Below are 16,152 nucleotides of genomic sequence, written 5' to 3'. Positions count from 1 at the left end.
ACTTTCGCACCCCTGCCGGGTGCCCCCTCTGCCCTTATCTCTGCTGATCTTGGCTTGGCGGCGGAGACGCTCAGGGAAGCCACCGAGAGTAGTGAGTCAGCTCCGCTTTTGCGCGGAGGTGCGGGGGAGTTGCGTCTCTCCCTGGCGCCCGCGCAGTGAAAGCGGGTCCGAGGGAAGTGTCCGGAGCGCTGAGAAGAGGCGGCGTCTGCGGGGGGAACTCCGCGCAAGACAGGAAGAAAAGTGCTTCCCTTCCAACCGACGCTGTGGAGAAGTGAGGAGAAGCGCCGGGAGCCCAACAGCGGCTTGTAAGCTTTTTTCTATTTTCTCTCCCCTGCTCGAGCGCCACACGGAGGAGCTGGCGCGAGGGGGAGGGGAGAGCTGAGGCACCCGGTAGCGGCTTGGGGGTATTGCGGAATCTGCCTTTTTCCGCTCGAGCACCATACGGAGGAGCTGACTCGAGCGGGAAGGGGGAGCTGAGGAGCCTCAGAGGCTGGAGAGCCTTATCAGCTCCTCGGCCTTGCCGGTTATTTCCCCACCTTCCTCTGGCATTAAGACTCCAGTCATCAACTTCACCACAAGTAAGGAGGCGAACAAAAAGGGGAAGTGACTTCCATAAAAAGATTAAAACAAGGGCAGGGGAGCGGGACATAGCAAGTAGATACACCGAGAAACTGTCCCAAAGTGTGCAGCGCCCTTGAGGAATCCCTGAAGGGACTACTTTGAATGTTTGCTTTATTTGGAATAGCCAGTCCTTCTGTTGTCAGTGGTGGAGAGGAAGGAAATGTGTAACCTTTTCTAGAGGAGTACAGGCTCTTCTACATGGGAACTGTTGTTCTATGATGCGAAGGTGATAAGCCCAGTAAAGGGGGGATTGTACTAATATCTTTGAGTAGGTTAATAAATGCCTGGCTAAATGTAATGAACTGTTAAGTTAAGAGAACTGTTATATGACATGATTTGGCAACTTTAAGAGCAATATTATTTCTCCTGACAGTCTGCATCATACTAAGCTGTGAAAACTAAAAACAAGAGAACAGAGATTATTTTTATAAACCAGATCATATTTTTTCATACATTGGTGTAGTGTCATTTTTTTGGGGGGTGTCATTGCGTTAATTTACTGCTGGGATGTTTGCAACCTTCACATGTGCCTCTAGGATTTGTGTCTTACCCTAGGCCAGGCTACCCTAGGTGAACTGACATCCCAGGTTCCAACACCCAGTATATGAGTAGGACTAGATACCTTTTGGTAGAGACCAAGGGATTCCATAGCAGCCACAGACGGTTGGAATCAGGGGCAGATTGGGTATCAAAATGGCAATAAAAATCTCCTAACAGTGAAAAGTTATCTTCTTGCAAGACATCCAGGGCTAGCTATGCCATGAGCAGTGGGCTGGTGTCCTTTTGTTTTACCCGGTGGGTGATGGACCAGTGCCCCATCCATCTTATGTGGGGGGCAGTCTCAAATCGAAAGATCATCTTTTCTAGCACAAATACAAAAGTTTGATTTTTAGAGTATTTTGTGCGCAACAGCTACTCCGCCTCCTTTCTTTAGCTATCTATCCAGTCTAGTAACTCTATAACCTCAAGGAAATGCAACCGCGAGAGATGGAGAGGCATACGCATGCAACCAGGTTTCAGTGATGTCTGCCTTAAGTGTCTCTAGAAGGTCGCAGAGGTCCAATGCATGCTTAGGGATGGAGCGAGTATTAAGATAGAGGCCCTGAAATTGCGACTCTCTATCATAGACCTTATTCCGAGGAATATTCTTGCTTTTGGGAAGGGGTGAATTAGCTATGGGATAAGAATTTATGGGCCCAGACACCGTCTGCTTAGTTAGTTGAGGGAGATGGAGAGGAGAATATTAGATACTTGCATTGCCAGGGTACCTCCCCATAAAGATTAGATATTTTCTCATTACATGCGGTCCTGACATAGTGGCTTCCTATCTCCAAGAGCTTAGACCTAGGGTAAGTGAGAGGGGGCATGCCTTACCGAAGGGAAAAGAAAACTGCAGCCTTCCAGGCAGCGGCGGAGTTCCTTTCAATACCCATTTCAAGCTGGTACACTACAACTTCCTACATCGGGCATACACGACTCCGAAAATACTCCACTGCATAAGTCTTATATGGCCTGACAATTGTCTAGGATATATAGCCAGTAGTGCCACTTTTCTACACCTTGTTGGGTGGTGCCCCTTGGGACAGGATACTGGACGCAGGAGGTATCTGCTTACGGAATGTCACACATATACATTTAGACAGACTACCACTACGCTGTTTACTGGGCCACATAAAAAAACAAAGAAACGTAAGACGTCATTTAAATCCTTATATATGGTCTTGGTGTTAGACCAGCATAGAGTATCCGTCACCTGGATGGGTCAGTGTGGACCCACAATAGAACACTGGCACCAAGATGTGCAAGAATGACCACTAGCTGAAGAGACCCTCATGAAACTAAGCAGGTGGAAAGACAAACTGGTGGAAGATTTCAGCGTGGGCAGTTTTAATCCTTACCTTTTTAACTAATGGTTCATCACCTTCTATTTTTTTATTTACTTAACGTCCTCATTTTGAATGTTGATATTTTCCTAATTTTTCATAGGTATAATTTTTCTCTCTTTTATTTTGGTGTTTGACATTAATATAATTGAAAAAACAAGTAGTGGCAATGGGTCAGGGATGACTAAAGTTATCTAGAAACTGTTTATACATATCAGGATACAATCCAGGAATCCAAGGTATTCGTGGTGAAAAAATTGTGTTCCCATCAGATACCCATCCTGTACCGCCCTACATCATTTGGGATCCTTCACCCGAAGGAAGTGGAAACGTGTCCACTTGGATTAGGTAGATTGTAGCCTAATCTTCTTGAAGGATACAGGGATGTGTTGAGAGAAAGTGGTATCAGGGGGGTAAACTGACTAGCAGTGCAATGAAATTATTGAAAGTGCTGTGTGCGACAAATAAGTGAATGAATTAATATTGGGTTGCAGGAATGGAAAATGAATTTTAATAGGATCCTACCCACACCCAAAGTTAAAAACTGTGCAAAGTAGTGTAACAAATAACTACTTAGATGTAATCAAGGTCGACATGTTTCTGCAGTATAATAGGGTCAAGAGATCCCTTTCTGCTTCTTCAGGACCTTTACAAAGAATGCTACTGCTGGTGTGTGTATTGAAGTGATTTAAAATCATATCACCTGAAAACGCCCGTAAAGATGATCCGGATGGTCATGGATTCATGTTGGACGAACAAATATACAAAGAAATACACAGTTAATGACGATAGCTTGTGAAGAAAGACAAATATCTCGTGAGGACTACATAATGCCAATTAGTATTGCTACAGCTCAGGTAGAAATGGAGCACCGCTCTATTGAAAAGAAAAGAGAAGAAACACTATAGGAAGAGGAAGAGCTAAAGAGGTTTAGCTAGACACGCCCTGTCATAGAAGGCTCATTTGTTTCTAAAATTAAGGCCATTACATTCTGCACCAATGGCCCGTAATTCTTTGCTTAATTATCATAGCTGCCATCCCAAGTCACTACGGGACAATTTGCCTTACGGGCAATTTTTGCGTATTCAAAGAAAGTGCACCACTAAACTTTCATTTGAAACACATGCTAAGAGCTTGGCACGAGATTTACTGGACAAAGACTGTAGTGTTTCTTCTCTTTTCTTTTCAATAGAGTGGTGCTCCATTTCTACCTGAGCTGTAGCCGGGTGAGGTGGAGAGCTTATTCCCCATACCATGGGTGAGTGGATACAGTGTTATCCCTTTTCTTATCAATACATTGATTTGACTGATTAAAGTTGAATATTAAGCAACCACTGACCAATACTAATTGGCATTATGTACTCCTCACAAGATATTTGTCTTTCTTCACAAGCTATCGTCATTAACTGTGTATTTCTTTGTATATGTGTTCGTCCAACATGAATCCATGACCATCCGGATCATCTTTACGGACGTTTTCAGGTGATATGATTTTAAATCACTTCAATACACACACCAGCAGTAGCATTCTTTGTAAAGGTCCTGAAGAAGCAGAAAGGGATCTCTTGACCCTATTATACTGCAGAAACATGTCGACCTCGATTACATCTAAGTAGTTATTTGTTACACTACTTTGCACTGTTTTTAACTTTGGGTGTGGGTAGGATCCTATTAAAATTCATTTTTCATTCCTGCAACCCAATATTAATTCATTCACTTATTTGTTGCACACAGCACTTTCAATAATTTCATTGCACTGCTAGTCAGTTTACCCCCTGATACCACTTTTCTCTCAACACATCCCTGTATCCTTCAAGAAGATTAGGCTACAATCTACCTAATCCAAGTGGACACGTTTCCACTTCCTTCGGGTGAAGGATCCCAAATGATGTAGGGCGGTACAGGATGGGTATCTGATGGAAACACAATTTTTTCACCACGAATACCTTGGATTCCTGGATTGTATCCTGATATGTATACACAGTTTCTAGATAACTTTAGTCATCCCTGACCCATTGCCACTACTTGTTTTTTCATTGTATGTAGGGATCGTAGCAATGCCAGGTCAATACAAATTTCCCTCAAAACACCCTTCTTATTGTTTAACATTAATATAATTGCTCATTTTATTTTTTTATTTTCACATATTCCATAAGAGCTCATAGCAATGCAGATGGAAATGTCAACTAACACGGGGAATGTGTGCAACAAGTGTATCTATTGTATCATCGATGTGTCGAAAAAAAAGGGCACGAGACATGTGAATCAGTCAGAACATGTTAGAAATTCCAAATTCACCAATCTTCCCACATACAGATCTTAATGGATGGCTGGGTGTGGTATGTGATAGTCATGCTGCTCACAGTAGTCGGGGACAAGAGGCCGGAAGCAGTCCATGTTCTGATGGTGAGGGTGATCACCGCCATGCCGTCGTATGATAGAGTGAGGGGCTGCTTAGTGCCACACGTGGGAGCGAGGGCGGCGTCACAAGACCTTTGACGATGGTGACGGTACAGCCATACGAGGAGCAGCAGCACTAACCCCATTGCACTTCATGAATGTGAGGGAGTGAAACTCAAAGGTTGAGGAGGTCATTGAAGCATCATTGGGACCCTCGTGTGAACTGATCTGCCAAACTGTAGCCAGACAAGGCAATATGTATAAAAGTGTAAGGTAGGTGTAGTTGCAGTGTACACTAGTTCGCTTTGTAAAAACTGTTTTAAAATGAAATGGTTCTATAAATCCAATCTGGTTAATTTTTGCATGAAAACTTGTAGAGGGAGATATTTCCCCCCCCCTGCTAAGAAATTCCCATGGGAGGTGTGGTCACGTGTTGCTCTTATGCTTTATACTTGTTCTGTATCTGAGTTGTGGGAGGGGTAACTCGCATTCTTTTTACTTCTTCTGTATATGAGGTGTGGGAGGGGTGGATCACATGCTTTATACTTGTTCTGTATCTGAGGTGTGGGAGGGGTGGCTCACATGCTTTATACTTGTTCTGTATCTGAGGTGTGGGAGGTGTGGCTCACATGCTTTATACTTGTTCTGTATCTGAGTTGTGGGTTGGGTAACTCGCATGCTTTTTACTTGTTCTGTATCTGTGGTGTGGGAGGGGTGGCTTGCATGCTTTATACATGTTCTGTATCTGAATTGTGGGAGGGGTGGCTCACATGCTTTATACTTGTTCTGCATCTGAAGTGTGGGAGGTGTGGCTCGCATGCTTGATACTTGTTCTGTATATGAAGTGTGGTAGGTGTGGCTCGAATGCTTTATACTTCTACTGCATCTAAGGTTTGGCTCACGTGGCTCACATGCTTTATACTTGTTCTGTATCTGAGGTGTGGGAGGGGTGGCTTGCATGCTTTTTACTTGTTCTGTATCTGAGGTGTGGGAGGCATGGCTCACATGCTACTTGTTCAGGAACTCAAGCATTTTTTTATGAAATGAGACATTGTTCCTTACGATGGACGATTTTCTTAGCAAACAGTGTAAAATGATGAAATATTCCCTTGTCCTCCTGTGCTCATTAAGTACTAGATGTCAGAGTGACAATCAATTACACAACCTGCATTCATCTCTTGCCCCTGCAGGCTATTGTGATCCCGTCCTAGGACAATGGGAGAAGCACTGAAATGACTGAACCTATTATCAATCTAGGGTTATGCACTATGCCAGCTGGGCATTTAAATAAAGTTGATGCTTCAGAATAGCAAGTGTCAAGTTACCGAGAAATGAACCGGCTCACCTTTAGAAAAGCAGGGAATTCAGAGTTCTGGAAGTGAGCTTGGGGTCCAGGGTTTCAAAAAAGTAGCAGGAGCTTGAATGTTCTTCAGGGTTTAAATGCTCTTGAAAAATGTTCCTCCAGGAACTCTCTAGCACCTACATATGTATAGAACTAATACGCCTTAGTGCAATGTCTCAGAACAGCTATTACCAGGGCCTGCACACACATTCATGGTGCACACACTTCTTTCAAACCCAATTGCACTCGTTTTTAAACAATGCACCACGGGAATATTTTTACCCCTCTATGTGAAAAAACTTGATTTTTAATCGTTGCATTTTCTTATCTGCATTTAGGTTCATTGAAGGAAAAGCTTTTCATTGGATCGTGGTTAACTAGCGGGCTTTGCGCGCCGATCATTACCAGAGATTGAGCTGCCCTTTTAATCTTGGTGTGGACGTTTTTGAAGCTCATTGGGGCCCCTCTGTGTGATGTGATGTCAGTCTCTCGCAAGTCTCTAGTTCTCGGCAGTGGTAGAAGAATACTTATGGTGTTGCACCTTGGATGCTACATCAGACACTCTTAAATTAATTTACCTCATCCTCTTTTGATATTTCTCTTTGTTGTGGACAAATTATTTGACCCACATATACGCATCCATCTATCTCTACACTTGCAAAATTAACATCTAAAACTTTTACATAACCCTCCATTCCCCATCGCCTTGCTTATTTTTGGAGAATATCCATACTCCAGGGAGATTCTTTGCTTTACTAATCTGGAACCTTATATAGAATCATAAATATTCCGCAAGTATGAGTTATTCACCTAAAGATTTTTTGGAGTGAATCTTAATCACTGCAACATGTGCAAAGGGCCCAAGAGATCTCGATAATGGACCCACAGTCAAGACACATGAGGTTCCATAAAAGAACACACAAGGAACCAATGGCCTTGCAGTAAACAATGACATCAAATAACAAATGACAGTAAAGAAATCCTACATACGAATGCCACTCCTTATGTCAGACTTTTCATATCTTCCTCTTAGGTCAAGCAGTTTCCTTTTGTTGGTTCTTTCTCTTTACAGACCTGGCAGTCTTTTGACCTCGCATACGGAGTATTCACACCAGGGGGCCGTCGGTCTGTAATGGGCTATCTAGGTTCATGGAGTGGCTATCTCGAGATGCTATATATGGGCTGCATCTGAGGCACCGGGCTTTCCTGAAAGAGGAGGGAAATGTTACTCCCAGGTTTCATTGAATATTATGTGCCTTAGATATACAAACAGTTGTTCCAGGGGTAGCTGCTGCAGATAGGCTTTTGATTATATATCTGATTAAGGATGTAATTGTTCTCATGCATCTATTACCTTTACCACTGCATTCCACTAGTACCTCTTGCCCACACAAGTGCATCTCCATATTTCACTTCTAGAAGAAGGCCCTACAGTGACAATGTACTAATTTTATATCTGCACACTTGGGATCTCTTAAATCAAATCAATTGTTGCATATGTATAATAATGGTAAACGTTTGGGATTTACAGAGTTCCTCAAAGTGTGGTCATGGATAACTGAGATAGAAAAAAAAAATAATAAATATAATAGAGACACACGAGGAAGGCGAGCATTATCTGTGCTATACGAGTAAACATCCCAACAACGGGAAAGACGATGAATACACTGGGAGGAAACTGACAATCATATTTTGGACCACTTTCAGATAATCGCAATGGCCAAGGTAACATGATGTATGCACAGTGGCATCTATACATTTTAGATTCAAATAAATGCAGATGGATCACAAGAACTACCATATCTATACTACTATTATAAAGAGAGAGCTGTGTCCTTTGAGCCAGGTAAACTCGAAAAGTACACCACCAATCCAAACACCCAATACATGTTTGAAAACGTTAGGGCAAGCAGAAGGACATAGGCTATATAAATTTAAAAAATAAAAGTTATTTAGAAAATTTATATTAAAAAAAAAAGTAGTTCCTTCCAAAGTAGCGCCGGCCGCGACGTGCGTGCTCACGTCAGGAGCACTGGGAAGAGCGGCGTCCGAATAGCGACGGACATGGCGCGGGGGAGGAGCGGTAACCTGAGGAGCAGCGTACAAGCCAGTGGCGGTGCAAGCAGCGGAGAGGTGGACACGGCGCAGGGGAGGAGGGGTGGCGGACAGGCGGTGAGGAGCAGAGAGGCGAAGAGTAGTAAACTAAGGAGCGAAGGATGAGGTAAGCCTCCGGGGACAATGTCGGGGCAGGCGGGTGTCAGGCCAGGCGGGGACAGGGATCGGCTGAGTAAAGTTCACAAGATGCACAGATACTCCTGCTACCATTTGGGGTTACTGCAACACGCTGTAGTATGTCGGCCCAGGCGGGGGAAGAGATGTTGGGATGCACAGATACTCCTGCTACCATTTGGGGTTACTGCAACACGCTTTAATAATGAATAGATGCATATGTGTCTTTACGGAGCACAGAGGCGAAAGTCAGTCTCGGGGGCATAGCAATCACCACCTCATCTGTCTTCCCATTCACTGTCTTCCCATTCACTGGGGCAGGCGGGGGACAGGGCGGGCGGGGGCATGGGCTGCTGGTGAATGTCGGGGCAGACGGGGGTAGGGGAAGCCTGAATGCTCCCGGACAAGGTCGGGACGGGCTGCTAGTATTACATAAATTGAATCCAAAATGTGATGGAAAATGCCCTAAACACAAAACTGTAGTAGATTCTTTCCTATACATGAAGCAGTCTTGCATTTAAGGGGCGCTTTTTGGACAGATGTAAGCTAAACAAATGTACTCCTAGAGGAGTCACTAAAAACAACCGGGCACTACAAATTAGTTGGTCTAGCTGTCCGATAAAACTTTGCATATCTTACTTATAAATAATATAGATGAAGCACATAACTCTAGTTTTGTGCAAAACAGGAGGAGTATGAAACAAGCATAAGATGATGGGAGGCTGCTTGCAATAAATCTAACCACTGTTAATAGCTTGGGGTAGCACTCCAACTTATCCTTCTTATGCTCACCATTCCACCTCAGTTTGGATGCCGAAATATGCAAATCAGTTTTGACCGTGTTCATTGGAACAGTCCAGTTCCGACCGCCAAGGCAGGTCCTCTGTGAACCAGAACATAAGCAACCCAGGACTGGTTTCACCCTGGTTTTGAGCTCATTAGCCTGGTGCAGCTTGGTTCTAGTGACACAGTGAGCATGAGACCCACATCTTCGTATACCACTTAATGCGATACAAGAAACACACAAAAGGTGATGGGAGGCTGCTTGCAACAAGGCTAACCACTGGCAATCAATCAATCAATCACTGGGTTTATAAAGCGCGCTACATACCCGTGAAGGTCTCAAGGCGCTGGGGGGGAGGGGGGCCTTTTCTGATCGAAGAGCCAAGTCTTGAGGAGTTTCCTGAAGGCCAGCAGGTCCTGAGTCTGACGTAGACTGGTGGGTAGAGTGTTCCAGGTAGGAGAAGGATCTGCCACCGGCGGTGGTTTTCCGGATACGAGGAACTGTGGCGAGGGCAAGGATGGCTGAGCGGAGGTTTCGGGTGGGGGTGTGGAAGCTGAGACGGGTGTTGAGGTATATGGGTCCGGTGTTGTGTAGGGCTTTGTGTGCGTGGATGAGGAGTTTGAAGGTGATCCTCTTGTTGACGGGGAGCCAGTGCAGGCCTCTCAGGTGGGGTGTGATGTGGCTGCGACAGGGGACGTCGAGGATCAGTCGTGCCGAGGCGTTCTGGATTCGCTGAAGTCGTCCCAGGAGCTTGGTAGTTGTTCCTGAGTAGAGGGCGTTCCCATAGCCGAGTCTGCTGGTGATGAGGGCTTGGGTGACGGTTTGTCTCATGTCGGGAGGCATCTATTTGAAGGTCCTGCGGAGCATGCAGAGGGTGTTGAAGCAGGATGCGGAGACAGCGTTGACTTGCCTGGTCATGGAGAGGGTGGAGTCGAGGATGACCCCCAGGTTGTGTGCGTGGTCTGTGGGTTCCGGGGCTGTGCCTAGCAATGTGATCCACCAAGAGTCGTCCCAGGCTGATGGGGTGGGTCCGAGGATGAGGACCTCCATCTTGTCTGAGTTCAGCTTCAGTCTGCTGTTCTTCATCCATTCGGTGAAGGCCTTCATACCTCTGTGAAGGTTGGCTTTGGCGCTGTAGGGGTCTTCGGTGAAGGATATGATCAGCTGGGTGTCGTCGGTGTAGGAGATGATGTTGAGGTTATGTTGTTGTGCGACATGGGTGAGCGGTGCCATGAAGATATTGAAGAGAGTTGGGCTGAGGGAGGATCCCTGTGGGACGCCGCAGATGATCTTGGTGGGTTTCGAGCGGAAGGGTGGGAGGCGGACGCTCTGGTTTCTGCCAGATAGGAAGGATGTGGTCCAGGCTTGCTGATATGGTGCAGTGCAAAAAAGGGGATTTTTACCTATGCCTCTAATATTAGTTCAAACAATTGATGCATGAAAGAGGATAAACCAAACTTTATTAGTTTATCCTGACACTTGATTTATGTCGTTTTTCTTTTTGATTAATTATAAAACTTATGTCATATTGAGCCAGAGAAAGAACATTATCAACTTCACATTTTGCCATACAATTTACAAAATGTTGAAACACAAAACATGAATATTTACAGTGAAAAACATATGAAAATAAACATATGTATTTGAATACAAAACAAATGTGCTCTCAAGTTTCTAAACAAATCAATCTAAACAAGTCAATATACAGTTTCCAAGAGACAATACAAAATACAAAAATTGTCAAGTCAATTCCCAGGGGGTAAAAAGAGCTTTTTGTTACCACCCACGCCCCTGTTAAAGTATTACTATACTCTTGTTAATTTTAATCAGGGGGTAAACAAATGCCGTTGGCATAATCTCTTTAATTAATAAATAAATGCCTAAGATATGGTGCGGTGGCAGACAGCTTTGGGGTAGCAATCCCACCCATCATTTCTTTGCTAACCATGCCATATCAGATTGGACCCAGCCATATGCAAATAAGTCTTGACCCCCAAGAAGCAAACATATAAATAAAATCCTAGATTAATCAATTATATTTTACACAAAATTCATCAGGAAAAGTTAATTTAAAGTGATTCCTATATAAAGAAACAGACTTTGGAGTCACATCTTACAGCAACAAGTGGCATCACTATCTAAGTCAACTAAAAACAGAAAAAAGGAACATAAAAGTTGTATTGAGTACTCAAGCCATATATAAGACAGATAAAAAATCTGTGATGTGTATTTACTTGGATCACTTTGTGAATGTCGAAGTTTCAGTTGTATCAATGCCAAAACGACATGGGGTCATGACCAAGTACTCCTTATAGCTGTAAAACAATGTTAATGTTATAGTGAGTTTTATATAGCGCTCAGCTACTTCGAGGAGTGTCCCGGTGCTTCGAACCCAATGCGGAACACGAGCAGGAGCAGGAGAAAAATGCCAGACACTACTGAAAAAAAACTCCAGGACTTAAGATCTTTTCAAAAGGCTAACAGGTTGACAGTCTTGCTCAGAGGAACCGGCAAGGTATTCCACAACTGAGGAGCCAGGCGTCTAAAAGAGCGGCCTCCTATGCGGGCTCGCCTAATACCCGGAACAGAAGCCAAGGCCAGCGAGGCTGACCTAAGCGATCTGGATGGCTGGTAAAAAAACAACCGTTTCCTGATATATTTGGTGCCAGTGCAGAGGAGAGCCTTGAAAGCCAGAGTGAGCATCTTAAAAACAAGTCGTTTTCTAATTGGAAGCCAGTGCAAAGTTTTCAAAAGGTCTTTTGCACTGGTTCTCCGGTGAAGGCCAAAAATGGCTGGCGCAGCAGAATTTTGGACTATTTGCAAACGTGATAGAAGATACTCCGGAAGTCCGAGATAGAGCACGTTGGCATAGTCCAAGCGAGAGCCTATTAATGCCTGCATGGTGATTTTTCTATGGGCCTGAGAAAGCAAGGGAAGAAATTTCCTTAACATTTTAAGGAGGCCAAAGCATTTTCAAACTAGGCCGAGAATCTGGGGCTTCAAGGTAAGGCCATTGTTGATCTTCACTCCCAGATTCTTGGCCATATCAGAAGCGGCGGAGGGAGGAAACATGGCCTCGGGCCAGCAAGACTGCCACCGAGGGTCGGAAGGGCAGCCGAAGAAGAGCACCTCGGATTTGTCTGAGTTGCACTTGAGGCCATTAAGCTGGAACCATTCGAAAACAGCCTTAAGGCAACCTCTAATACTCTCCCCTTTGAAGTCTGAACCCTTCTCGCAGGAGAAGAGGAGCTGGGTGTCGTCAGCATACGAGACGATCTGGGCACCATAAGACTCTGCCAGTGCTGCCAAGGGGGCCATATAGATGTTAAAAAGAGTAGGGCTCAAAATAGAGCCCTGCGGAACTCCTACCTCCAAAGGCGGCACCGCGGCGGAGGGGGCCCAGACCGTTTTTCAAGGTGGTCCGCTAAGAAGGACGCGAACCAACTGAACACCGCCCCCCCGCAGACCAATCTCCCTGAGACTTGAGAGGAGACCGCTGTGGGGGACAGTGTCAAAGGCCGCTGAGAGATCAAGCATCACCAACATTGCCTTACCGCCCGAATCCAAGACCTCCTTAATTGCCTCCTTTACTTCTAGCTGCGCTGTCTCTGTGCTCACATTAGTACGGAAGCCAGACTGGGTGCAATGCAAGATGTTATTGGTCTCAAGGAAATTGGCGAGGGAAGAATGGACATGCTTCTCCATGACCTTGGCAAATGCAGGAAGGAGAGAAATGGGCCTATAATTGGCGTATACCAAAGGGTCCAGATTTGGCTTTTTCAGAAGCGGCAAACTAAGGGCCGGCTTCCAGGCTGGAGGGACCGCTCCCGTGCTGGGAGATAGATTGAGCACAGGATTAATTAGGGGGTTGATCGCTTGTGCACTTTTGGCGAAAAATTCGGCCGGACAGGGATCCACTGGGCAGCCTGATTTTAGTTTGGTGAGAAAGTCCAGCGAGGCTGAGTAAGAGAGAAAAGGGAACTCTGAAAAGGTGGGACCCACTGCAATCAGGGACGGAGAAGGGAAAGCAGGAGTGCAGGAAGCTACCTCAGCACCAGGGGGCGAAAAGGAGTCCTGAATGGACTTAATTTTATTGGCGAAGAAATCTGCTAATTGGGTGACCCAAGATTCGGAGTGACAGCATGTAGGCGTGCTCAGCGTAGGAGAGGTGAATTCCTTAACAATCAAAAATAATTCTTTACTGATGTTAGTGGCAGCCTCGATTCTTCTGGCAAAATAGGATTTCTTCTCCAACAGAATGTCATTATGGTACGATTTAATGGATTCCCTGTAAGCCATCTTAGCGGTGGAATCATAGTGGCGACGCCAGATCCTTTCAGCTTTCTTGCACTGTCGCCGCTTTTCAGTCAAAGCAGCAGTAAACCAAGGGGCGGAGGCCCTACAATTTTACGGGCGGTCGTCACAGGGGCTAATTCGTTCAGTCTCTCCACAAACCATGTTTGCAGGAGATCGAGATCAGCCTCGAGACTGCCTGACAGCTGGCATGGATGGGATAGAAGAGCTTGGGCCAGCATGTTGGAGGAAACGCGATGATAGGCTCACTCACAACAACTATACCCCTCTTCTGACATTATCATCAAGCCATTTATAAGATATACCCCCACATGCATCAAGCATTTTTGGAGTAGCAAATGGTGCAATTCCTTAAAATCGACCGTTTGCGATTCCAAAAGTGCTTTTAGGGATGCATGAAGCAATTTTAAAAATCGCAAAATTTTTGCGATTTCTAAAATTACGATTGCTTTTAAGAAATCGCAAATTTGCGATTTCTTAAAAGCAATGCATGATTACTTTTAAAATTGTGAAATCGCAATTAGGGGGTCAAATTTACCGAGTGGTTGAACCACTCGGTAAATTTTCAAAAAGTGTTTAAAACGCTGAAAATGCATTTTTTTCAACATTCATGTTACGGACACACATGTCCTTAGGACATGTGTGTGTGACACATGATGCGAATAATACATTTCAGCGGTGCATGGGGGGGTCCTTTGGACCCCCCCGGCACCCATGAAATGCATTAACAAATTGTGATTTTCAAAGTGAAAATCGCAATTTGCTAATGCCTTACCATTGCTTCCTATGGGCCTTTTGGCCCATAGGAACCAATGGGAATAGCGAATTCGCAAATTGTATTTCGGTAATTTATGCGATTCGGTAAAAATTGAGATTTTTACCGAATCGCATAAATTTACCGAAAATATTCATGCATCCCGTTTTGAGAATTCTCAATTGCGAATCGCTATTTTTCACAATTTAGAATTCGCAAACACCCGGGATGATGCATGTGGGGGATACTGTATGCATGAATCCTCATTTAAAACAAAAAAAATTGGGAAAATATTGATGTAGAGCTTAACCCTAAAGGACAGTGGCAGGGAAAAGATGACAACTATCTAATAGTGTACAAAAGGAGCATTTGCAATGCAATAGGTCTTGCCCTAATGAAAGTTTGAGCTATTAGCGTTACATTACTGTTTGCAACACCAATAGGTCAAACTTTCAGTAATGTGAGAACTTTTGCAGTGCAAATGCTTGTTATTGTTCGCAATTCTCAACAAAAGTAGAAATGCCGGAGCCTTACATAAAATGTATGCTGTACTTCTTCTTTAACAGGCACAGACCATACACTGGACATTCATTTACTGCCAGTCACCTAAATGCTGGGAGAAGCTTAAGAGTGACATTTGTTCTTTGGATTTCTGTATATCTCTCAGTTTACGATATTATTTTAACACAGTTTCATTGTACTCCAAGAAAGGTTAATTCATTTGGGGGCAGATGTAGGTAAATCCTTTTTTCCGACTCTTAAATACCGACTCATACCGAATCGGTATTTTCGAATACGAAAACGGGATGTAGGTAAAATTTCGGTAAAATTTACTGATTCGGCCCCAATCGAACTATCCAATCATAGGAATAAATGAGATTTACCGAATCGGTATTTACCGAATCGGTAAATACCGATTCTGGAAATACCGATTCGGAAAATACCAAAACGGCAGTTTGAAATATTGACATGTGAGCTTGCTAACCAATCAGGGACACCCACCACACCCCACAACAAAGGCCCAGAGTAACCAACCAATCAGAATGAAGCACCCCTCCCCAGTACTTGGGAGTGGCCACACCCATGCAGGTGCAGAGCAACTGAACAATTTGCAGAGCAGGAGGAAACTGAGAGGAGCTGGATTTTCTGAGCTTACCTGGTCATCAGAATGGAGTCTCAGGAAGGGCAAAAGGATGGTGGAGAGTGCAAAAGAAAAATAAAATTCAGCCCAGCAGAACTGCAGGTGCTTGTGGATGAAATTGTAAAGCACAACACCCACATTTTTGGGAAACAGTCTCTGCATGGCTTGACAATGCCATTGGAGTGACGCACAGGGAGATCGACGACATCAAGAAAAGATGGTGCGACCTGCGCATCATCATCAAGAAGAAGATTGCTGCCCAAACAAAGGAAGCTGGTGTCATAGGAGGTGGAAAAAACAGAGCACCAAAACTAACTGAGCTTGAGGAGCTTGTAGATTCAACCCTGGAGTCAGAATACATCCATGGAATTGTTGACTTGGATAGTTCTGCCAGAGCAACAAAGAAACAAGGTAAGATGCATGGACCTTAATCCCCACCTATTACCCCGACCCCCTTCCCCACTGTGTGTAAGCATTACACTCCTGAACAGCTTTTACTGGGGGCCAGCAATGCATCATGGGAGACGTAGTCATAGTTACATACATGGAATGCATACACCATACAATTCAGCAAGGCATGCCACACACAACTTCAAGCACACAATGTACACTAGGCAAATGTGTGTAATCAATTTATTTAAGCAATACACACAGGTGAACAACACCATTGACCCTATATCCATA

The sequence above is a fragment of the Lissotriton vulgaris genome, chromosome 1_1, assembly GCF_964263255.1.
Source record: "Lissotriton vulgaris chromosome 1_1, aLisVul1.2, whole genome shotgun sequence".
NCBI classification, from domain to species: Eukaryota; Metazoa; Chordata; class Amphibia; order Caudata; family Salamandridae; genus Lissotriton; species Lissotriton vulgaris.
This window is presented reverse-complemented; position numbering follows the sequence as displayed.